This window comes from Sarcophilus harrisii, chromosome 2 (genome assembly GCF_902635505.1).
Source record: "Sarcophilus harrisii chromosome 2, mSarHar1.11, whole genome shotgun sequence".
Lineage (NCBI taxonomy): Eukaryota > Metazoa > Chordata > Mammalia > Dasyuromorphia > Dasyuridae > Sarcophilus > Sarcophilus harrisii.
In genome coordinates, this window is record NC_045427.1 from 459,161,426 (window position 1) to 459,186,768 (window position 25,343).

General features: G+C 37.3%; 1 protein-coding gene across 7 annotated transcripts in view; it reads right to left on the bottom strand.

The window, feature by feature from the left end:
• The window catches only part of ZNF536 (zinc finger protein 536), a 585,974-nt gene that overhangs the window by 305,285 nt on the left and 255,346 nt on the right, over window positions 1–25,343 (bottom strand). The window lies entirely within an intron of this gene.

Consider the following 25,343-nt stretch of genomic DNA (forward strand, 5'->3'; position numbering starts at 1 on the left):
TTTACTTCAAACCTACTTTTAGCCTCTCTTGAAAAAGATGATTAATACTGGCAAAAAGTAATGTTGGAAGGGTTGCAGTAATATGAGAACACTAAGATACTGTTGGTGGAGATGTTGATTGGTCCACCAATATAAAAGTAACTTGGAATTATGATTTTTAAAAGTATAAAAAGTATCTATACCTTTTGAACTGGAGCTCCCATTGAAAAGTATATATTCTAAAAATGTCAATGACAAAAAGAAAGATATATATCAAAATACCCATAGTATATTTTTATAGAATCAAAGAAGTATAAACAAAGCCAAAATTCATTGATTAAGGAATACTATTGTAGGAAAAAAATCATGAATGTGAAGAATTCAGAGAATATTGGGAAAACTTATATGAATTGATAAAAAATAAAAAAATCAGAACCAGGAGAATGATATAACTAATGACTACAGCAATATAAATTTAAAGATATTTTTGTTTACAAAAAAAGCAAATAGAACACCCTGTAATTATAATGACTAAAACTGACTCCTTAAAAAAGTTGAGAAAATGCACACCTTTCTTTATAGAAGTGAGGACTCTGGGTGTAGAAGAGTGAATATTTTGTGAGATAGAACTGATTTGTTGGTTGGATTTGCTGAACTGAAATTTCTCTCTTATTTTTATTCTTTGCTAGAATAGATGGTATGGAAAGATATTAATTTATCTATATGAAATCAAAAAGATGGCATCAAAATGAAATGAAAATTTAAAAGCAGAATCGGATATTTAAACCAAAGGAATGAATTTCTCATAGTAGAAATAAGGAACTGAAGCATTTGGGAAAAGATCAAATATTTTAAACAGGGGTCACTTTTAATTCTACTCAAGTTTCCACAAGGGTAGTGATTGGCAATATGGTACAATATGGTACAATAGAAACATCACTGAATTTAGAGTCTGATGTCAACTTGTGCCTTTTTTTGAAAAATTTACTTACAATCAGTAGTATGCTAGTAAATGTTTAACAAACAACTCTCAGGGGAAAAAAGAAAAAGTACAAACAAACAACATACTTTTTATTTTAATCTGCATTATTAACATTATCTCCATCACTCTTTAAAGTCTAGACTAAGGGTGGGGAAATTTTTTTCTGCTAAGGGCCATCTGGATATTTATAACATCATTCATGGGTCATACAAAATTATCAACTTATAGATCTCAAGCAGTGGGAGGTTATTGCACCTAGTTTTCAGCTCATCATGGCTTGTAGTTGCCTTAGCAAATAAAGCCCGCAGGCAGACATGACCCACTCTTGGTCTTATCACAAAAACAACAAATCAAGTCCCAATTTGTAGTGTTTGCTGGTCTCCATATATGCTCACATTGAAGACTTAACTATGACTAGACAGCCATAGCACAGGAAGTCCTTTCTTTTTTCTTCTGTAATATCGGAGAGGCAACATTTTCCCACAAAGAACTAGGAGAGAAAGAGTAAATCACTATTCTTCCTTCCTGGTAAATATCTTGTTCCCTTCTATGATTGTTGTGGATGAAGTTGAGAAAAGGGGGATAGGTGTCAGGCTCAGAAACTCTTCTCTCTCCCACAACAGCTCAGAGTATTTTGAAGGCTTCCCATACATCCAGCATCTATCCCAACCAGAGGTCCTCAAACTACGGCTGTGGGCCAGATGCGGCAGCTGAGGACGTTTATCCCCCTCACCCAGGGCTATGAAGTTTCTTTATTTAAAGGCCCACAAAACAAAGTTTTTGTTTTTACTATCATCCGGCCCTCCAACAGTCTGAGGGACAGTGAACTGGCCCCCTATTTAAAAAGTTTGAGGACTTCTGCTAAACCCTGGAACCAAGTTCTAGTGAACCTCTAATTACTCCACAGACATTACTTACATGTACCTGAACACAGGGCGCATGCACACACATTCAAGCACATGCTCTCATACTACTGACGGATGCTGCTGACCACATGGAGAATTTGAATCCATTCACCCTTCCCCACTGTGGCTACTCTGCTCCAGCCCAGGCATCTCCCTCCCTCTATCCTGTCTTTAGAGTGCATCTTCAGTAGGGCCAATGAGAGAGTAACAGCCCAGAGAACTGTGCTTAGTTCAGCCAGTGTTAAGTGCTTGCTTAGTTCAACCATTGGTGCTCTGAGGCAAAACAACAAAGAAATCACCAATCACTGATCTGGAAAGCTTCCCAGATTATACATCTGCCCTTCTAATTTACACTTCAGAGGATGGTGCTGACCAGGGAGGAGGATTAGAGATTTAGTCTCTCTTTTCCTCTTTATCTATCTGTGGGGGACATCCCCTCCCTCCTATCCCTCCTCTTCTCTTGAAAAGAAAAAAAAATGCGACATTTGGTGAGATGGCTGTAACTAAAATTTACAAGATAAAATTCCTGGTTGTCAGATATCCACATCTGAATGTCAGTCTTCTTCCTTCTATACTCCAAACACTGGTTGTTTCTTTAAGTGTGCACTACAACAGGGAGCCCTTTGGACAGATCAGCTACCCCATGGAACCTGCCTATGTTTTGGCTGTCTCTCTATTAAGCACTCTTTTTATAGCATAACTAACAATCACAAGGAGCTGGTGAAGCTTCACACAAAGAATGACTTCCATTTAACAGACTGTTCTTTGGTAGGGAAGGCAGGCATTTCTTTGGGTACCAATATGGAAATAGAATGTCAATCAGAATAGGATGGAGCTAAGCATAACATAGCCAGGATATTCATAACTATTACAAAGACACGATGGAGTTATAAAAAAGGACTGGTTTTCCAACCAGGAGAAACTGAGTCCAACATCGTGCCTCTCAGATATACTGGTCATGTGACGCTGAGCCAGTCACTTAATCATTGATGAATGTTGTACTACTGGTTGCAGAGTAGGTACTAATCTTGATTGCTGAGGGAGCTTTCTCATCTTGGAGTTCCCTATACTAGTGAAATCAAAGGTCTAATCGTAATCCCTATATTTGCCTTAAATGGCTTCTGACTGATGCAGAGTTGGCAAGTAAAGGTGAGGAAGAAGAGCAAAGAAAATGGGAAGAATGCCCTTTCTCTTCTTGTTTTGATTGTATTTAACCCCACTACCCTACTTCTAAAGGGCCATGAACTACTCCTGATCAGTCCTCCTATTTCTTCCTACCACCAACTTACCTCCTTTTTTTCACAATGCTCACATCATGGAAGGATGGAAAGAGATGGTAAGATTTATAAAGGGAGCTGAAGTCAAGAATCATGAAAAAGGAATATCCCACCTCAATTCTGAAATCTTCCCTGCTTCAGAGAATATCAGAGTTAGCAAAGACATTAGATATAATCCAGTCCTACTCCCTCAATTTATAAAGAAAAGGTTTAAGACTCAATGTTGTGGATAAAGTTATTTTTTCTACCTCAAGTTTGAATAGTGCATGCTATTTCTCCTGTCATATTCTTGAAGCTCTTTGTTGTCCATCCAACAAGATTATTTCTCTTCCATCTATTGTTTTGTAACCTAGAATAATTGTCTATATATTCCAATTGTGGAAAATTCAATTTTTCCTTTCTATTTGGTTTCTTTCCTATGGACATCTTCTATGAACAGTTAGTCCCAAAGGAATGAAAATTTTTAAATGTTGTGTTTTATATGTGCCTAAACATGAAATAAATTGGTAAATAACTTCTCTTCTACTTAAGACTGGTATTATCTTTGGCCCAATATCTACCTGGAGCAAGAAGAACCAGTGACCAAATGAATAGATTTGCTTCTTTCTTCTTTCTTTCTCTCTTCTTCCCTCCAACCCTCTTTCCTTACCATTATCTCTTCCTTCCTACTTTCCTTCTCTCTCTCTCTCTCTCTCTCTCTCTCCCTTTCTCCCTCTCTCCTTTCCTACTTTCCTTCCTTTCTTCCTTCCTTTCTTTTTTATCATTTAAATGTTTCTGGTTTTTCCTAGGCTCTCATAAGGAAGTGAACTACAAATCAATTAAGAGCATATCTAAGGGCAAATGAGTATTAGGCCAACCAGGAGAAAAGTAAATATATATTCTATTTCAGAAGGAAGCTTTTGGAGAAGAACTCTACCAGTGAAAATGGAAGAAGGAACCATGTGAAGGAAATAGGAAATTTCATTGGGTTAAGGGAATTTGTGTACCAAAACAACTTTCTTTTATCTTTGGTAGAACAGTAGCTGAAAAAAAAATTGCTTACCTATGACACTTAGTGTCATTTGCATAAAGGTCCACATAATAAATTCCCCTTTGACTTTAGTTTCCCTGGAATGATCTATTTCTGTAGATAAATTTTTATGCTTTTCTTTTGTCAAGAAATAAAAATCATACAACCCAAAGTGATTCCCTTTTTTACCCTACCTGCCAAAAAGATTAGACCCAAATACATTATCCCAGTGCACTAATCTTATCTACTGGGTGCCTGAAAGCATCTTCTACTTCTTCCTTTAGATGGTCTCTATTCTGTTTTATCCTTAAATCTTTCACTATGTTTTTACATGTAAATTGCTTCAAGCCCTATCAGAAGTAAGAGAGATATAAACTTTCAATAAATTTGCATTTAACTCATGTCCCTAGCTCCCAAATAGCATGCATCAATCATTTACCTATTTATATCAAGGTAAAAAAAATAGGGATAATAATTGCCTTGTCACAGAGCTTTGTCTTCAACAAAACATGGAAGTACTAAATAAAATATTGCTTTTCCAATTTCTCAAGCACCTTTATGAGCTCTGGAGGGGCTAATAGTATATACTACATAATTTAAAATATACTGTTACAGAAGATCATTAGTAGATTTAATATTGCATTGTGAGGTGGCCCAAAAGGCATCAGCCAGTGAAGCAAAGGGAACCAGGGGGCTAAGAATTTCTAATCAAGGAGATTCAGAAGTGTTAACAAGATCCATAGCCAAGAAATCAGAGGATCCAGTAAAAGTGGAGAGCTGGATTGAGATGGATCAATTGGAATGTCCAGTGAATATACTGTGGGTGGTAAGAGGTTCTTATACTCAAACATTATCCCTACTCATCAACACCTTCAGCAATCCTAAGTATTAGTGCTACCTGTGAGGTATTAACAATTGTCTTGCACTGTTCCCTAGTTGTTCTTATCTAAGATCTAACTTCCCAATTAGCCTATTGGCTCAGGAGTAAAAACTGTATTTTCTCTTATCACTCCTATAGTAGCAATGGGAACAAAGTGAGTGATCTGGATGAGTGCTTGTATGGCACACATCACTTAATCTGGTCTTTTCCCTAGAATGAGATGAGCCTCCATGGCACTAGGGCTAACCCTGCACAGGAAAAAGTAGAAGGAACAGAAATGGTTTATATGGAAAAAAACAGCTAGTGACTACTTTATATGACTTCAAAGATAATGTCCCAGGAAGATTTTCTGTACTAAGAGGTATAAAAAGCTAAGTGGTGCTGATGAGAACATCTAGACCTCTCTTAAGATTGTGTTAAATGCTTTTTGGCATAGTATAGATACAAGAACAGAGCGCTAAGAAATTTCCAGAGAATCTAGTTTCATTTCCAAATAAGCAAGATATTTAACTAAATAGGTAGCATTGACATACTATATTGCTAAATTGTCTCACCCAAAGAGGATGCTGTAGAGCAGATGAGGAAATAATTATGTTCTAATGAGACCTATATTAAGGCATGGGGATTATGAATTGGTTACTCTCCTTAATTCATTCAGTCATTCCTATATTGCTTAGACTTCAGAGGTGGGCAGGCAACAAACTCAAAATGAATCAACTGTGTGACATGAGAGCAAAAAAAAAAAAAAAAGCTAATATTTTAGGCTAAATTAATAAAGGTGAAATGCCCAGAACAATGTAGGTAATAGTCATGTGGTCCCCTGTCCTGATCAGACCACATGTGAATACCACATGGGAACTATATTATTTTAACAAGTTAGAGTGTATGCAAAGAATGGTTATCACAATGAAGACAAGCTTGGAGGACATCTATAAGGAAAATAATCTTTCCTTCCAAAAACAATGAAACAGCAGAAGAATCTGGGAAAATTTAGTCCAAGGTGGGAGAGTGGATAAGTATGATCGCTATCTTCAAATACCTAAAATATTATTATATGGAAAAAGAGTTTAAACTTGCCTTGCTTGATCCTTGGGGACAAATCTAGAAGAAATGGGCAGAAATGACAAAGGGGACAATTTTCAACATAAAAGCAGAAATAAAAAACAAACAAAAATATATTCTAACCATTAGGTTGCGCAGTGGATAGATCACTGGGCCTAGAAGACCTGAGTTCAAATCCAGCCTCAGACACTAACTAGCAGTGTGATTCTGGATAAGTTATTCAGTCCTATTTATCTCTGTTTCTCATATGTAAATGAGCTAGAGAAGGAAATGAAAAATCACTCCTTATGTCTTTGCTAAGAAAATCCCAAATGGGGTCACAAAGCATCAGACACAACTGAAACAAATGAACAACAAAACTGTGAAATGAATTATTTTAGGATGTATTGGGTTTTCCATCCCTAGAGGTCTTGAAGTGGAGGTCAGAGAACCATTTGTCAAAAATATAATAGGGGGAATTACTGTTTAAGTACAAGTTGGATTACCCTGGTTGCATTGACTTATCTTCCAACTTTCACTATAATTTCTGGGTATATTTATGAATGACTAGCTTTACCATTTTGACTGAACCAACCAATTCATTTAGTCAAATCACCAGCTACTCAATCCTTCCTTCTTTCTTTTTCTTCTGTCTACATGGAAAATTATACATGTCAAAGGAAAATTATTCCTTACATGTCAAAGGAAAATGCATTTTGATCATTGAAACCTCTTGAGATATTTTGGAGTTTAGGGTCTAGATTATGTTTCTTTCCCCTATTTATTTTTTTTTTAAACTGGGACAATTAACTCTTGTATCCCTTGTAGTTTCATTTGTGATTTCTTGAAATAGAGCTCTCTAAAACTCAGTTTAGATAAAGCCCACTAGGATTCAAATGAACCTTCTAGACCAATCCTCAAACCCAGATCACTCTGGCTTTCATTGATTGGTCAATAATGAGTTCCAGTGGGCAGCTAAGTAGAGCAGTGGATAGAGCACCAGCCCTGAAGTCAGGAGGACTGGTCTCAGACACTTAACACTTCCTGGCTGTGTGATCCTGGGCAAGTCACTTAGCCTCAATTGCCTCGGGGGAAAAAATGGTTCCAGTCCAAGCCTCACTTGGTCTTTATTTGGGTTTGAGGACAAACAGCAATTGTTCTTGTTCTGGCCAGAAATCCTGAGGGGTCTCTCCTTCCCGATTTAAATTTTATTTTTTGGAATAGAGAAACTAGGCCATCTTTAGCCTCATTTCTTACCTAGCCTATAATCACTGAATGGATGTTGCCTCAGACAAAGTGAGACCTGGGAAAGACTTTAGCTTAAAAAGGCCAACATCCTTCTGCAACTGGGATCATCCCTGACCGTCTTGCCATTTGTTAGCTAGAACCTCAGGGGGAACAAGAGCTACAAAAGCAGTTCAGAGGGAAAAGGAGAAAGGAGAACATCCTTTCAGTCTTATTTGATTTTCTTCCCACTATTGCGTAATCTCCATGAGGGCAGAGATTTTGAGAATCCTTGTTTCTCCCCAGTGATTCAAATAGTACTTGGCACATAGTAATGTATCAATAAAATAACTGGTTGTTGAATAAAGTGGCATTGGATTCAGGAAGGGAGTTGTTATTTTCCCAGAATCCCTAAGGATTCTAGTTTTTCCACAATAACATGGACTTATGTACTTGAAAAATGATGATGATTAACATTTATATAGAATTTTAAGTTTACAAAGTTCATTTTGTACAACAATTCTATAAATATTACTATTTCCTACTGAAAGATAAGAAAATTAATGCACAGAAAGGGAAACTTACTTCCTATTATTTAACAGCTAGTTAGTGCCAAGAGCTGGAATTGGGATTAGGGTTTCTGATTTCAAAATCAGGGTTCTCTCTATTATGTTTTATGACCTCCTGTTACTAACAATAACTCCTATTCCATTTGGACTTTAAAGGGTTTATTAAATATTTTCCTCATGAAAACCTATGAAGCAGGCAGCCAAAAATTAAAAATCACCTTTATAGAAAAGGAAATTAGGCTTACAAAGGTTTAATTACTGGCTATTGGTTGCCCAACTAGTGCAATTTGGGCTAAGAATTTATATAAGGATCTTCTCTCTTGGAGTCCAGCGTTCTTTTGCCTGTATTATATTGTCACATAAGAGACAACAAATAGACCCCAAACTACAGTCTTAAATTCCTCATTCTTTCAAAAATTCAGATCCTGCCATAAATTTCCTGACACTGGTATAATTTCCATCTCAAGTTGCATCTGGTCCTATCCATTTTTACACACGGAACTTAAATCTACCTCTAATTCAGTAACAGGATCTTCATGTTTTAATTCATATTAATATGAATTGTCAACACCAACTTTCTTTAAATGATACTACTCAACAAAACTAGGGGTCACCCATAGGGCAAGAGAAAGATGCAGAAGGATCCTACAACTAGGATTTCCCATATTTCCTGGTGAAAAAGGAAGTGGGTCAATCATGTTGATTTCCCCTAAAAGCTCAATTCATGTGACACTTTTATGAAGTCTTTCATGATTCCCACAAGTTATTAGCACCCTACCCCTTCTCCCTGTTTGAAGTTGTGTTGTATACATTTCATTTTTACTCATCTGGGTAAGAGTTGTGTTCCCCCACAACCACCTCAACCCCCAATAGAATGTAAACTCCTTGAGGATAAAAGCTTTTTTGATTTTTATCTTTGAACACTGCAGAGTACTAATCCCAGGACAATTAAGCATAGCTCCTAAGCATAGTAGATGGTTAATAAATGCTTGTTTAATTAAACTAAATTGATATAATAAAATCAAAGTAGAAGAGATGGAAGCCTATGTGTTCCATTGGTAGCAACATAATGTCAAGAGAACTAAAGGAAGATATCTACTAACGGGTGCATGCTGAATCCCATCATAACCAGGTTACAACAGTTGATTATTAAATTTTAAATGCAAACATTTACACCTCAGAAATCAGCAAATGTTACAAATCAGGACTTGATTTATTAATTTGTTGATTTATGACTCAAGTGATGCAAAAATGTTAATAATTGAGATTAAACTATAAAATGCATCCTGCATTTCTTTTTAACAGAGCCAATTGTCGAACACCCTTGCACTAGCATTTTGAGTGAGGCTCCTATGGAGGCCATGGGTAAGAGTTACACAAAATAAGATGTGAATGATCTATGATTTTTCCCATTTGGGAAAGTGCCTACACTGATAATATTACTATTCCATCAATGAATCAAATTAAACACAAATGGAATAATTTGTATTTGTCTTCACACTGTCCTGGGACCTTAGGCTCTGATAGGTGAGTTGTCACTTTTCATACCCAGAACCAGGCTCCTTACCTCCCTCCCTTCCCTATTTGCATCATCTTTCTCTATTAGAATGTAAACTCCTCAAGAGGAAGGTCTGCCTCACTTTTGTATTTGTATCCATAATACTTAACAAAGTGATTGGCACATAATACACATTTAATAAATGTTATCATTAATAATCCTGGTATGATAACATCTAAAGTCTCCTTCAACATTGCATCATGGTCCTAAGCATTAGTGATGACTCCAAGACTATTATAATTTCCTTGTGATAAATGGACAAATAAGAATAATTCAAAGGCCATAGACAACCTCAATTTTGCAATAATGTTTTCTATGCAATGAAAACAAAGGATTAAAAATGACTAGTGTAACTTGAGTGTTCTAAAGTCCATCCTATTCATCATTCCTTGAAAATTTTGGACATCTTTGTGATGCAACTTATTTCATCTTTTTATCTTCTTTCTTTAACCTAATGTTCAATCATGAATGACAGGATGATGATGATGATGATGATGATGATGATGATGATGATGATGATATGTGTGTAGTATGTGTGTAAGAACCATATTGTCACCCACAACAAACTTCTTGATTCTCTAGTTAAATATTGGATTTGACATAATCAATCAATTGATCATCAAGCATTTATTAAGTTCCAAGATGGGCCAGGCACTGTGTTAGGTGCCAAAAACACAAACTAAATCTCTTTCTGCTTTAATGATGACAAAGATCAGACTGTCTTCTTGGCCAGGGTTCCTGGCCAAGAAGACAGTCTGATCTTTGTTTTTCCCTTTTCCCAAAATCATGTTGCATTTTACACAAAATTTGAAGGATACCAAATATGTCCTTCATCTCTTCAGAAAATTTCAGGTAGCACTTCCCCAAATGGTAAAGATCAGAAATTATTCACATCTTCTCATTCTCTGTGACTCTTACCAATGGCTGCCATAGAAGACAGTCTCAAAATGCTGGTGCAGTAGTGTGCTGGTAAATGTTTGCCAACTGGCTCTCTTAGAAACAAATGTAATTTTTTTTTTTAATTTAACCTGAATTATTAACATTTTTACATCACTTAAGAATGAAGGGATTAGAACACTCAGAAGAAAGCTCTGTGTGACACCATCAGACTGTCCTCTGGCAATCTTTTCCAATTTAATTGACTAGAAAGTGTGATTAAATGTAAATAATATATAGATAATAAGTAATAGTCCAATTAATCAGAGTTCAGGCCCTCTGGTTGAAGGTTCAGCCCTCTTTACAATATACTGTGTTGTGTCCAATTCCATATTTACATTTAATCAGAGTTTAAATAATGACAAAGATTCTGTAAGAGTAAATAAATTACTCACCCAGTATTAGATAAGTGTCTAGCCCCCTTAAAGGTCCTCTGTCCTACACAAGGATTTTTCTGGTTGTCCCCAGTTTTTAACTTTTTCCAAAACCTATAACTCACAATTAATTTTGTTTTATTTTTATATTTACTTATCCATAGTTAGCTCTCTCCAATAAAATCTAAGTTCCTTGAGGGCATGGAACTAAGTTTTTGTCTTTGAATCTCAAGTGCTTAGTACAGTTCTCAATAAATACTTACTGGATTGAATTAGAATGAAATTGAATTGCAGATATGTATAAAGTCTTTCAGCACCCTCAACACCAGAAGAATTTTACCTGTTCAAAGCATAATCCCTGAACCACTAAATTAGAGGGGCCTTGAAGGGGCCATTTGTCAGATCCTTATCTGAATAGGAGTCCTCTCAAATAACATCCCTGACAAGTAGCCATTGGTGGTTGGTAAACACTTATTTTGTTCCAGTCACTGTGCTAAGTACTCACAATAAAAGAAGGTAGGTGATCTTGTTATCCTCATTTTTGTTGTTGTTATTATGTCCAACCCATTTGCGTTTTCTTGGCAAAGAAGTGGTTTGCCATTTTCTTTCCCAGCTCATTTTACACTTAAGGAAATTGAGACAGTGCTTAAATGATTTGCGCAGAGTCTCACAGCTAACTCAGGTCTTCTAAACTCCAGACCTGGAACTCTACTGTACCATCTAGCTGCCTCTAGAGATTTTACAGAAACATTTGGGGACAGAGAATTAATTCTGGATAGTTCTGTTGTTAGAAATTTTTTTTCTTCAAGCCTAAATCTGTCTTCCACAATTTCTACCTCCTATACCTAGTTCTTCCACTGGGGACCAAGCAGAATAAGTTCAAGCTTTCTTTTATTCAAGAGTCTTTCAAATACTTGAAGACAGGGGGCAGCTAGAAGGCCCAGTAGATGCAGCATCAGCCCTTCCAGGAGGACCCAAGTTCAAATTCAGACTCAGAAACTTAACATTCACTAGCTGTGTGACCCTGGACAAGTCTTTTTAACCCCAATTGCTTCTCAAAAGCAAAAACAAAAACAAAACTTGAAGACAGAGATTATTGCCCCACTTAAGTCTTTCCTTAACATAATATTCTTCAGCTGGTCTGGAATGCTCTTGAATTCCCTTCCAGACCTGGTCACCCTGCTCTGGTCAGTCTTCCACTTCTCAAATCTTTCCAACAATGTGATATCCAGAATTGAACAGACTATTCCACCTATTGTCTGATTAGGGAATTGTGCAAATGGAGACTGTCTCTTGCTTCAACCTGGATCTTCTGCATCTGTGAGACATGAGAAATGTTGTCACCTGTATAAAAGGAGGCACTATACTCCATGACTAAAGCAGAACTTTAGAAGCCCAAAGGAAATGTGAACTGTGCAAATCCAGATCCACTTCTACTCTAAATGTTCTAGCAGACTATCTGTGCCAGATCTGGGGTAGTGCCTTCTGATTAACCACAGCCAAACACAGCGTACCCTGACTCCAACACTGTGTTGTCATTGGTCTTTGAAAATGAAGGGTGAACCACAGCAAACAACAACAAACTTGCATTGCATTCACCTAAAACTTATATCTTCTACACTTTAAATAAGCTTTAGAATTTAGGTCTTTTGGTTTAATTAATTTAATTAGGTCTTTTAGCAGCAAAATAGATAACTTTCTCTTATCTTCTTCTAGAAAAACCTTTCCGCCCTCTTTCTTATTGGATATAATCTAAACAAATTAGAAAAGGAAAAGAAAAGATGATGATCTCAACCCTATTCTTTCAAAAAGCCATATCCTTCAACTAGGTAACATCAGGAGCCTATTTCCTTGATGTTTATGATGTAGATTGAGTTAATATAAAATTCTCACCCTTACTTTTTCTTTTTTTTTTTTTAATGTGCAAAATTAGAGCAATTCCCAAATTGTGTTTGCACCAGAAAAAAAAAAAAAGAAAAGAAAAAAATGTGAGTATAAGGAATAGACTTTCTGACCCATTAAGGCTTGAATAGAAAGTTCAGGTTGATCCAATCCAAATTTCCTCATTTTATAGAGGAAATTAGGGCCCTGAGAAATTATGCAGCATGAAGAGGATTGAGTAGACAATGCACTATATCTGTTTTACTCCCCCAAAACACATTGGGACAGTCCCCTATTTTTGGCATCATATGAGAAATTTCCTATGCTGCTTAGTTAATTGGGTACTGCCTAGCTACATGGGTAAAAACAAAAATTGCTTGAGTTATTGGAAATTCATGTTCTTTCCTGAATTTCATTTGGGCCATACTAACATTGCATCTGCCACAGGACCAGTTGAGCTATCGCTTTTTAAACTCTTGAGAGTCTCTATGTCTCTGTTAATAAATAATGATGAGACAATACTAATATTAGCACAAGGTGAAACCTTCTCTGAAGGTCCACTTACTCTGGATTATTTTGATATCTTTCCAGTACATGCCTTCTTCGATTTACTGAGAACACCCTCCAGATCAGAACTCCAGAGACTATGTTCCCCTCCCTGGGTAAATTAATCCTCTCGGTTTTGGAAATCTACCCCCAAAGGCTGAACTGTCCAAACTGAAGAATGAATACAATCTCACCTAACTCACTCTATTTAGCCAGCTCCAAACCATGTTTCATATGATCCCAATATAGTAATCAATCAATATTATCCTGGCTTCTTAAAAGTTTGATAATCAATCCCTTGAAGGCTCCCATCCACCATTCTGATAAATCCTCAGGCCAAAATTTTTTTCTCTAGGCACTACACTCTTAAATGTACTGTTTACCTCTAGAAAAATGGGACTACTTTAAAAGCAGCAAGAGCCTGCTTTTTTTTTGTATTTGTATTCTCAGGAGTCTTAAAGGTACTTGGAATTTCCCTGAGAGAGAACGAAGTAATCTGTAAAATATAAATGACTACAATGATGATCATCTCATTGTTGATGATCCTTCCTTCCTTCCCTGCTTCCCTTTTTCCTTTTTTCCTCCCTCCCTTCCTTCCTTTTTTCTTTCCTTTCTTTCTTTCTTCCTTTCTTTTCTTCCTTCCTTCCCTCCTTCCTTTCTTCATTCTTTCCTTCCCTCCCTCCTTCCTTCTTTCCTTCCTTCCCTCCTTCCTTCCTTCCTTCCTTCCTTTCCTCCTTCCTTCCTTCCTTTCCTCCTCCCTCCCTCCTTCCTTCCTTCCTTCCTTCAATCTTTCCTTCCTTACTTCCTTCTTTTCTTCCTTCTTTCCTTCCTTCCTTCCTTTCTTCCTTCTTTCCTTCTCTCCTTCCTTCCTTCCTTCCTTCCTTCCTTCCTTCCTTTTTTTCCTTCCTTCTTTTCTTCCCTCAAAACATTTAATATCAGCATTTTGAGAGATCTTATACCTTTGTCCTCCTTATTTCCAAAAATTCCCCTTTCTCCCTCTGCCAAATGTGGAGTCACAAATATTCTTTTAAAACCAAACCAAACCAAACCAAACCAAGACCTCTAATGAATTCAATTTGACATTATTTGTATAACTTGAACTTTTGGGAGGGAAGGAGAATGGTAGACTATTCCTGAGATGGTAATAATAATGATACTTTATAGTATATAGAGCTTTATAGTTCTCAAGCTTTCATATTTATAATTAGTAACTTACCTTTCTGAGGTATTTAACTACCTTATTATACTTTTTAAAAATTAATTCCATATATACACCCCCAATAAAATGTAAGCCACATATGATTAGTTATTATTTCATTATTTTTGTGTGTCTCCTCAGAGCCTAGAAGAGGGCCAGGCACACAGTAGGCATTTAAGAAAGGTTTGTTGATTGATTGATTGATTTATGATCTCATTTGAATTTTGTCATACTGTGTACAACAGGCAGGTAGGTATTGTCATTCATTTTTGTAGAAATGAGAAAAATGTACATCAAAGTGTTTTTGTTTTGTTTTGTTTTGTTTTCCTACGGTCACATAACTAGCAAGTAGCAGAGCTGGAACTATGTTCTAAATGTCCTAGTATTCTTTGCCCTGTGCTAAGGTGACTCTTGAGATTATCAGAGAACTGGGGGTTTCGCAAAGCCAAGGATGCGAATCATTGAGTTAAGGCCTTCAGGATACCCTATGCCATGGATACAACAAATCCCAATGGTTGAGCATATACAGATGACATATTTTATGGCATACAGCCCTCTTGGGGTTAGTTTAGGACAAATGAAAGGAAACATTGCTTGAAATCCTAATCCCCAAAGTGTTACTTTGCCCAACAGGCAGTAAACTTAGGAAATGTGTTAGCCCAAGAAGTAACACCAGCCAAAAAATATAGGTTCCCCAAATGTCTAAATAAATTCATAGATGACAGGTCCATAAGAGTTTAGGAAGGAAAACAAAAGAGAAACTTTATCGTGTAAAAGGAAAAATACTAGAGAAGTCTGCTAAACTGAGTTCTAGTTCATGAGCTGTATGACTTTGAATAAATCAATTTTCCTCTCTGAACCTCAGTTTCTTAGTTTGTAAAATGAAGGAGTTGGATGACTTCTACATTTCCTTCTAACTCAATATATGAGCTTTATAAGTCTGGATTCTGCCAGATGGGACCCAAAATAAATAAATCAATTCAATTTTCTGAACCTCTATCACTTCACATATAAATAGGAGAGAATAATATTTATGCTACCTACCCAAGAGAATCATTGAGAGGAAAACGCCATGTAACGCATAAAGCATTATAGAAATGTGGCTTATGATAGTGATTATGGCTATTTTGAGGTAGATTTAGGAGCAGAGAGAAGAAGAAAGCCTTAGCAACTGTTTAACCCAAATTCTTCATTTTAAAGATTAGCATTCTAAGGCCTAGAAAAGGAAAGTAATTTACCTAAGAATATATAAGTAATAGGCAGCAAAGCCAAGATTCCAATCTGAATCCAAATCTTAAACCCTTTAGACAGCATCATATAGACTATATTGTTCCATTCCACATTTTTGGTGTAATCATCCTAGACAAGCTGGTGAGTTTGATAGGCCATAGTTCTGACTCAACATAGAAGTTCTCATATCCTTTTGTTCTTAATATTTGGGGCTGAACCCTTTCTGGTTATGGACTTTGCAGGCAAGGAGCCAGCTGATTCCATGCTTTCCCCTTCTCCCAGACACAAGCCACATGTCCCATAACACTCTCAGGCTCCAAACAAAGAGCTTCATACCATGAGGAGCCAAGCCCAGGACATTTCCCCCTTGGGAATGAAAAAAAAATCACAGGAGGTAGATTAATTCTTTCCGGACTGCAGCCCTTTATATCTAACATCCTTTTGGCACTAGCCCACCCATCAGGTAGCAATATATATTGTTCAGACATGCATTGTTTGGGGACTTTACAAGCTTTGTGATGACAAGGATCATGGAAAGGATGGTAGCAAATCTCTGTGCTTAGTTTGGCATTGCATGTGTTGCAGGGCAGAGTTGTTGGACTTTGCATCCTGCCTCTTCAGCACATTTGAATGGAACAATATTCATTTTTCACATTAGCGTTAATAAGCCCTGTTATGAGAGGGGTCAAATAAGGCAATAACTATGGCAGAATGAGATGGATAGACAAAAAATTAAGCATTCAGTTGAAGGTGGGAACTGATACGCTTGGAAACAAGGAAGACCGATTTTGGCTCATGAATAACTCTCTGCATGGGAATTAATAGTGCCTCATGAGCTAAGTAAGAATACCTCTCATAACTCTACCTCCAAAGGACTGAGACTTGATTATATTCCTGGAGATTTTAGTTTTTGACCAACAGGAAGCCTGAATCCCAGACCCCAAAGTTTCTTTTCATAGGTTCCTCTAGTGTTCAGAGGATGGTTTTTTCCAGATGGTGCCTAACAATGACTGTGCCAGATTCTACAGCTTAAGTAAATGTTGCCATCCCCCAGCTCCTGCCAGGAAAAGATGGAAGACCTAGTCGTTTCTCCTGGCTCCAGTGATCCCTTCCCACAAGAGAGCAGAAAGCCCCACATTGACTCGGGCAGTCTTCTTGGAGGATGGACACTTCCAAGGGCCCTTTTCCCTCACCCCATCTGCAGGACCTTCTGGCTGAGTTGCATTCACCGAGAGCTGCCAACCCCCAATCAACAAGGGTAGAGGAATGAGTAGCCAGATGCCAACAGAGGACACTGAGCAGGAAAAGAAGGTAGATTACCATGAAGGGGAAGGAAGAATGCCCAGAGGGCCCAAATGGCAAAGCCTCAAGTCTGATCATGTCTAATTTAGGAAGTTTACTTGTATTCAGTCTTTGAGTCCTTGCAGGTGTTTCTCCACCTTACCATTAAAAATGGTTTTAATGTTGACAATGATCCTGCTAATATCCATGATTTAGGAGGAAAAAATTGTTCATAGTCCCCCTTCTCTCTGTCTCTGTCTGTCTGTCTCTCTCTCTCCCCCTTTCCCTCTGTCTCTTTGTCTTTGTTTCTTTGTGTGTCTCTCTTATCTCCCCTCCCTCCCTTTTTCTCTCTCTCTCTGTCTCTATCTCTCTGTCTCTCACTCCCTTTCCCTCTGTCTTTTTGTTTCTCTGTGTGTCTCTCTCATCTCCCCTCCCTCCTTTTTTCTCTCTCACTGTCTCTCTCTGTCTCTGTCTGTCTGTCTGTTTCTCTCTCCCCTTTTCTCTCTGTCTTTTTGTTTCTCTGGCTGTGTCTCTCATCTCTCTTCTCTTCTCTCTCTCTTTCTCTCTCTCTCACTCTCTCTGTGTCTGTTTCCGTCTTTCTCTGTCTTTCTTTTCTGTGTCCTCTTCTATCTTTATGGTATTCCCTCCACAAACTCCTAAGGAACTCCAAATTTTACTGCTCCTTCCATCTCCACCACAGATGATCTCTAAAAAGAAAACCAAGCTCTTCTATTCCTCAGAGGCAGGTAGGAGGCACACTGGATAAAGTCCTTAGCACAGGGCCTGGCACATAGTAGCTATTATATAAATGTTATTTGTTGTAGTAGTAGTTGTAACAGTAGTGATGGTGGTGGTGAAAATAGTAAGTAGTATCAAAGAAAGGTTACTTTGGTTAAGGGAGTTAGTAAACAAAACTTATTAAAGTATTAATCACTGATAAAATTTAAAATAGGGATTCTTCCAAGGAGTTTTTTATACTTGAACATACTTCAGAGCATCAGTTCAAAAGGTATGAAAACTAGTGGTGAGATTTCATCCAGCAGAGGATATCTCTGTGAACACTCCCATCCTGCAGTCACGTATTTTGCTGATATTTGTGGCCAGAGAGAAAGGACCAAGAATATTTCACTTCAAAGGTTAATGTGAAAATAGGTTTGTGGATGGATGCTAGTGTTCTCCCAGCAAAAAGACCAAGAAAAGACACAGCCACATCTGTTGAAGACCCTGCAAAGAAAGGTTTTATCATCAAAGTCCTTGGCACTGTCAGATGTTGACATGATTTTATCAATTGAAATGACATTCAAGAGGAGGCATTTCCATCTGCTTTACCGCTGCACCCTAAGGACTATGGGACCTTTCCATAAGATTTGCATCAGAAACCTTTCCATATGTTGATTTTCCTTTTTAGAATGTGAGCTTCATGAGAGCAAGAACTACCTTACTTCTCTATTTGTATCTCTAATGTTTAGCATAGTGTTTAGCACATAATGCTTAATAATTTTTGTTCATTATTTCTTCCTTTCTTTCATAATAAAATCTATTAAATCTTGTCCAAACATTTCCAAAGAGAATCTTTGGGATTCACCCCAAAATCTAACATAAGAATCAATAGGAACCATGAGTCTAATCCTCCATGAAAATAGATTTCTTCATTGTCACTTATTCTGAAATAACTTATGTTTTCTTATTATATTTAAATTCACATTTAAATTCATATTTCCATTTCTGAGTCCAATGTGCAAACAGAAAAATTATAGCCTTGATGAAGTTTATCAATCTTTGGAAAGCTTTATGAACATGTACTCATATTCCTTCCTATTCCCACTAAATCTATCCTGAGAATTGATAAACTAAGGAAAAGTGGCTGGAAGATTTGCCTGAGTTGTCAGAAAGGGTAACTGTGGGAATCGAAGTAAGATCTCAAGCAGCTTGACCTTTAAATTAATTTTCTGCTAAGAATCCTAATCCAAAGAAAGTTTGAATCCAAAAGGGAAAATGTAAACTATGTTTTCCTGGAAATTGACTGAAAAAGCAAATCTGACTATTTTTAAAGGTCTAGGGAGTGAATCTGACTATTTTTAAAGGTTTAGGGAGTGAATATAGCCTTCAACCCATCACACTATGGACTATATGTGGTATAGACTATTAAAATGAGTATAATTTCACATTTTCTAAAATGCTAATATAACACTATCAGGCAGATGTATCAAGGTTCAAACATGCCAAGTTAACAGTTAAACATTCAGATTGTTTCTACCTTTCCCCCAGGTGATTACTACTAAGAATAAAACAAAACAAAGTTTCCTTAAAGGTAAAAAAAAAAAGTCAACAAATTTGGGCCCCCCCAAAAAAGATGTGAAAATATACCATCTTCCATTTGATGAAGAAGTAGGGGATGATGGATGTGGAATATTGCAGGTATAGAAGGCAGTCAATGAGATTTTGCTGTTTATCTCTTCATGTCAGGGAAATCCTCTTTGTTCAGTGGGGAAGAAGGATAAATTTGGAAATGAAACATCAATACAAATGGCATCAATAAAACTTTAAAAAATAAGAAAAAATAAAATGTTTAGTCAGTATTCATTGACTTTTATCAAATAAGAAACATAATAAAAACAAAACAACTTTTAACTTTTATTTTTAGCTTAATTTTAAAATTAAAAAAAAATTAAAAGTGTTTTTATGACCACCTTTCCTATATTAATCAGTTAATGGCTACTTAGATCTACCATTTTTCAGGTACTGTATCAAGCATTATATTGTTGGGATACTAAAAAAAAATTTTTAAAAAACAAAATAAACAGAAAAAAAAACACCCAAAAGAGAACAATCTGAGAGTGACTTCAAACTCAGAATAGGTTAAATTGGCTAGCCTGGAAAAAGTCCACAATGGATGTGGGGAACAGAGCAATGGGACCCCTCCCTTTGACCTCTGACCTTTCCACAGGTCCTGGCACTAACTGGAATTCCCTGAGAATCTAGTTCTGAGCTCTTGCCAGGTTATTAGTAGAGGCCTGCACCCACAGCAGCTCTGCTGGAAATGCTCTTGCAAATGTCTAGATGTACACAGCTTTAATACACACAACTCAAGCTTCTGTAAACCTCCTACAAACAGGGAGCAGCATGTACAGTATTCCATATCAGGGTTTGAAGGGCTGCATATGGTGCTCAGTTATAACAGCTGAGCTTTAAAAAGTACAACTTCTCATCTCACTGAACCAGAGCCCAAATAAGGAGAGTAAAGAAAAAAAGACATCAACCCAAGGGGAGGTGAAGTGTGGTTCGTGTGGGGGGACCCTTCTACATTAAATATTGTTTTTATTATAAATTTCTGTTTATTATCTTCTCAAAAAGATATTTTGCCAATCTAAATAGTGCTCACTGCCATAATCTCCAAGATTATCATTTTAACTATTAAGTAGATGAAGAGATATGTTCATGAGTCTCTAGATCATCACTTTATAGAGTTGGAGATAGGTGGGTAAAAAGTAATGACAGCCATGGATAGAGAGCTAGCATGAGATTCAGAAATATCTGGTCCTAAGTTGTGCCTCTGACACATGCTGGTTCTTCTGAGTCAGAGCAAGTCGCTTAAGCTGCCCAAGGAAACTCACTAGGACTATTAGTTTCAGAGATGGTTCTGACCCGTATTGGCAGTGTTCTCTGCAATGGCCAGGTGGCCAGAAGAGCCAGCACCTGGGGAGCATCGTCTTGCCTACTTTACTCGTCTCTTCCATGGCTCTGGCTACCCCAAAACTATCCAGGCTACTGGATTGCTCACACAGCTTGGAGGAGATGGGAGTCACCAAGTCTATCCTTTCCAGGAAAATGGAGTTTCACCATGCTTTACCATCTGCTCTGTAATTGCCCCTTAAGATGTTCCAGGCCTTATGATTTACCCTATCTCTGGGCTTAGCAGACCCCTGGCAGTGTCATCTGACCTACTGATGAAACCTAAAATCCCCGAGCTTTGCCATCCCGCCCGCTGCTTTGCGCTCAGGATTTCTGGACCTATCCATCTGTCTGGCAAGTGGTCTTTCTTTGATGTGTTGTTTCCCCCCAATCAGACTGTGAGCTCCTGCAAAGCAAGGGCTATCTCACTTTTCTTATGTGTTTCCTCTTATGTTCAGGCTACTAGTGCCTTTTAGTCCTTTTCCTATAGGATGTCTCCGGACCTCCAGGTGGAGAAGAGTTTGGGAGGGGCAGGAGTAAGCAAGTTTCCTGGAATACACAAGAAACTTTTACTTTCTGTTTCTGATGCCTATAATGACTTTCTTCAGCTTTCCAGCCAACTTCCCGCTTCTCCCTCCCCAGCCCCCTGTTGCTGCACGCCATCCCCCAGCTCCAGTATAAAGTTTGGCTTTTGCAGCATGAAGCAGCTGGGCCAAGCTACCAGCGAATGATAATGACCTCAGAAATCTGCTGTTAGCTCGACAACAATAGGGTGCTCAGTCTACTGGAAAATTGTGTTCATCAGCTAACTCTGCTCAGTTACTAATTGACATTGCCAAATATTTTAAGAACAATTGGAATGCACAAGCAAAAAAAAAAAATGAAGATCTTAATCCTCAGACTTAATTTTTTTTTGGCCTGTTTTGTTTGCTTGGAGCAGGCGATGGCTATCACAAAACTAAATGGGGGAGGGGAGAGGAAAAAAAAGAGGGAAGAAGGGGAAAAAAGGCAAAAAAAAAAAAAAGAAAGAAAAACTATCATATCATTATCTAGCCTATGTGTGTGCGAGGATGTCCTATACAAAAGCTTCTGATTTGTTCCCTCATTTGGGCCCAAATACGGTCTGAGACTCATTGTTTAAAGAAAATTCCACAAACAAAAAGAGAGCATAAGGTTCGGAGCCAGCTGGTCAAATAATTCTTGCCCACCTCTAAATACTAAACAAGAAGTAATGAAGGTTAACAATATTTTATTTCGTCTTTGCCTCTCTTGATTTCCATTGATCATGTAACTTGGCCTACTTTATTTAATGAACTGGAGGGTCAATGCATTCAATTACCCCCTTCCTACCATCAAGACTTCAATTATCCCCACACCAAAATTATGGGAAAATGCAGAAGGTAACTACCCTGTTGGATATAATGAATAGTATCGTTTCTTACTACATTAAGTTTTAATTATTCTGTGTGCTATTTCCGAAGCAAAATCTGAAGAACACAAACTTTTTTTTTTTTTTTTTTTTTTAGCTAGAAATGAGATAGGCCGGGACGCCAGCTTTGATATGTTTTTAGGGGAATGATGCAGAGATTAATTCCATCAGGGGGTTTGCATGCAATCAGGCAACCACAACCAGCATAGGACGAAAACATATGTACTGCTTTCTACATGTCAGGGAAGGAAAAAGTGTGCTTCAGAGTTTCCTGTTTCCCAATAGTTTTCCTTTGTATTGCCTGAGGAGGCAGAAATGACATCTACTATTGTGTGAAATTATTGGGAAGTCAAATAAACAAAAAAAATGATAAAAACAAAAAGAAAAGGACAGGGAAGTGATCTGTGTGTCGTCTAGTTTTGTCCATTTTTCTGTTAGAAAATATGACCTCTCAATTTGTCAAAGGTCCTAGTTTTAGCAGTTGATCTTAAGCTTAGTTCTCAGCAGTCTGGAGAGCTAGAGAACAAATACATTTTCTGGTTCAGTGGAGTCATTTTCACATGTTCACTGATTCAAACATTCTTTTACTCACATAACAAACAGCTGCATACCACATTAGCCTAGCCAGTGACAGTCACACATCTCGGCAATAACTGTTTGATTGCAAACTTGACCCTTTCTTCTTCTCAGCCTGAGCAAGACATTTTTAAACAGCCACTCGGTTCTCAATCCTCCTTTGCAAAGAATTACATCAGATAACAAAGGGCTTCTCTGCCACTCATTGTAAGCCTTCTTCTGGAGATCTGTTCTAAGAGGCTCTCTGTAAAAAGGTTTTTTTTTATGATGAATTCAGAACTACTATCATGTTAAGAGCAGCGATTTATAAAGAAGAATTCATTGGTTGAGATCTGAAAAAAATAGTTTCTCAGGCCCTACTGACCCAGTTTTCAACAAAAAAGAGAATCAAGTGATGCAAATGAAGTTTTGAGACATTGTTATGCTGTCTGAGAAATTTGTAAAACCCTCCATTTTGCAGTAATTTCTTAATAAAAGCCTCAATAAGTATTGCATTCTTACTTACAGGTCCAAAGACTTTGGTCTTCACCTCACAGGTTTCTCTATAACAGGTAATGGTAAAATGCCAACTATGCTACATTGAAAGATAAATCTAGTTTAATATAATTTATGCCAAATCACTTTTTTTTGTTTTTAAATAAATTGGCTTGCTAAGCTTTATTAAGTATTTTTAGTCCAAGAAAAAAACCCAAAACTTAATGCAATAAACTTTTGACTTGATGTATATTGAGTATATATTTTTTGTTGCATTCATTTTCAGATTATTCATGAACTGAAATAGACATTTTTAAGAGAAAAACTTTTTTTAAGATCACTCAAAAAGGAATCAATCAGTAGATACTTTTATGAACTGATTCCAGGGTGAAAATAAAAAGTTTATAGATTACTCCAACTGTAGTTTTGTTTTGTTTTGTTTTTTCCTTTCCCAGACATATACATTTTTGTCCTTAAGAATGATTACCACAGAATTAGAAAAGTGAGAGTTGATTCCTTCAACACAATATGTATTTGGAAATAAAGAAAATGATGGAGAAGAGAAATTAGCACTGGCTATCACTTGGCCAGAAGGTGAGAAAGGCAGGCTAAATATGTCATTTACAAAGCTAAACATTTGGTAGTAGTCTTAACAGATAACATCTTTTAGTTTTCAACAGATTTTCGATTTTCAAGGAGCTCTTGAATTCTGTCAGTGTCATGTCAGGGTCCTGTCCCAAATTTCAGAATGCCCAAACTCTCTTTCTAGTTCTATTCCCTAGATTTCTCTAATCCAATATTAGCAGAACTGTAGCACGGGGCAGGAGAACCCTTCCATCTGAGGCCAAAGGAAAGCATATCCACTGTTTTATGGAGGGTTATGGTTCTTTCCCTCCAGTCCCTGAAAACAGCAAAGTTTTATAAAGTACTTTTAGTATCAGGCCGTGAAAAGCGGAAACTAATCCCTTTTATCTTAGCACTTTCCAGTCACTAAAAACAATTTTAATCACTCTCCATACTATGAAATTAGCCCCTACGTGGTACTCGTTATCCTATTTAGAATTTTCTAATGTGTCTCACCAGTAATAAATCGCCAACAAGGCTATGGCTCCTAGAGTAGACAGTGTGTTTCATGGGTATTTAAACAACAGCATTAAGTACTATAGGAATCTGTGGAATGTGGAGCACAGATTTATGTGTCTTAAGAGTTCTTTACTGGTTTGTAATAAGCCAGCAAACTAACGCTTTATTTTTATATTAATTTTGTCCTCAAAGTAGGGTATACTGAAGCATGACAATAACAACAAACTAAACTGGCATATACTTAATAACTGTAACAGAGAATTGCCTCCCATACTAAAATATTTATTGAAACGGGGTATGGGTGGGGGCGACTAAAAAGGATTAACCTCGACAGCCTGCTACCAGATCTTTAACAGTGGGCAATGTAATGCCTTAAGGTACCTCAAACTGTCTTTCATTTTCTAGACTTAATGGCTGATTGCAGAAATCAATGTTGCCATTAGTAACAGAGTATTTGTTATGGCATGATTTCCTCTGTTGTTAGGCTTGCAGAATGATTACAGTATTAGCAAGGTGCTTTTCTTATAAAGGGCTAGAGATAGAACGTTCCATTTGCTGTCCATTAGCAAGTGGCTTTGGAAATAGGGACGAAGCCAGAAATCTTACCTGCTGTGGTGTGGAGATTGCAGTTCAGTTTTCATAAGCTAAGACTTTTTACAAAAAAAAAAAAAAAAAAAATGGATGAGGAAGCTCAATATCTTGTGGACATTGACAAGGAATGTTTTTGATAGGGAAGGAATTGTTATTTCCTAAGCTTATGTCAAAAGTGAATGTGAAATTTAAGGCATGAATCTAAATGTCTGTTTTGACAAGTTCCCAGAATGCATATGGGCTTAGTATAAAGTGACGGGGTCCACATGATAGAACCTCCCAGAGAAATAGACCGTGGATTTAAAGAGCAAAAGGCAGTATAGCCCAACTCCTTTATTTTATAATTGTGGTAAAGAAGGCATTTGAATAGAAGTCCTATGAACCCTTTCCATTACCCCATGGATATGAGTTTAAAGAAAGTTTTATTGGGGAGGGTTCATTCCCGCACTTGAAGAGTGATCTTTTGGGAGGAGTTGGGAAAATAATGGATGTATATCATTAGGAAAAAGGCTAGTAAGGGCTCCCTCATCCATTTCCAGCTATGGATAGTCCAAAGAATCCTGAAAGACCCTTTTTCTAGAATTCCATGGCAGAAGCCCTCAGAGGACTCTCACAGATGGAAACTGGACAGGAGTGAGAGGACTTAGT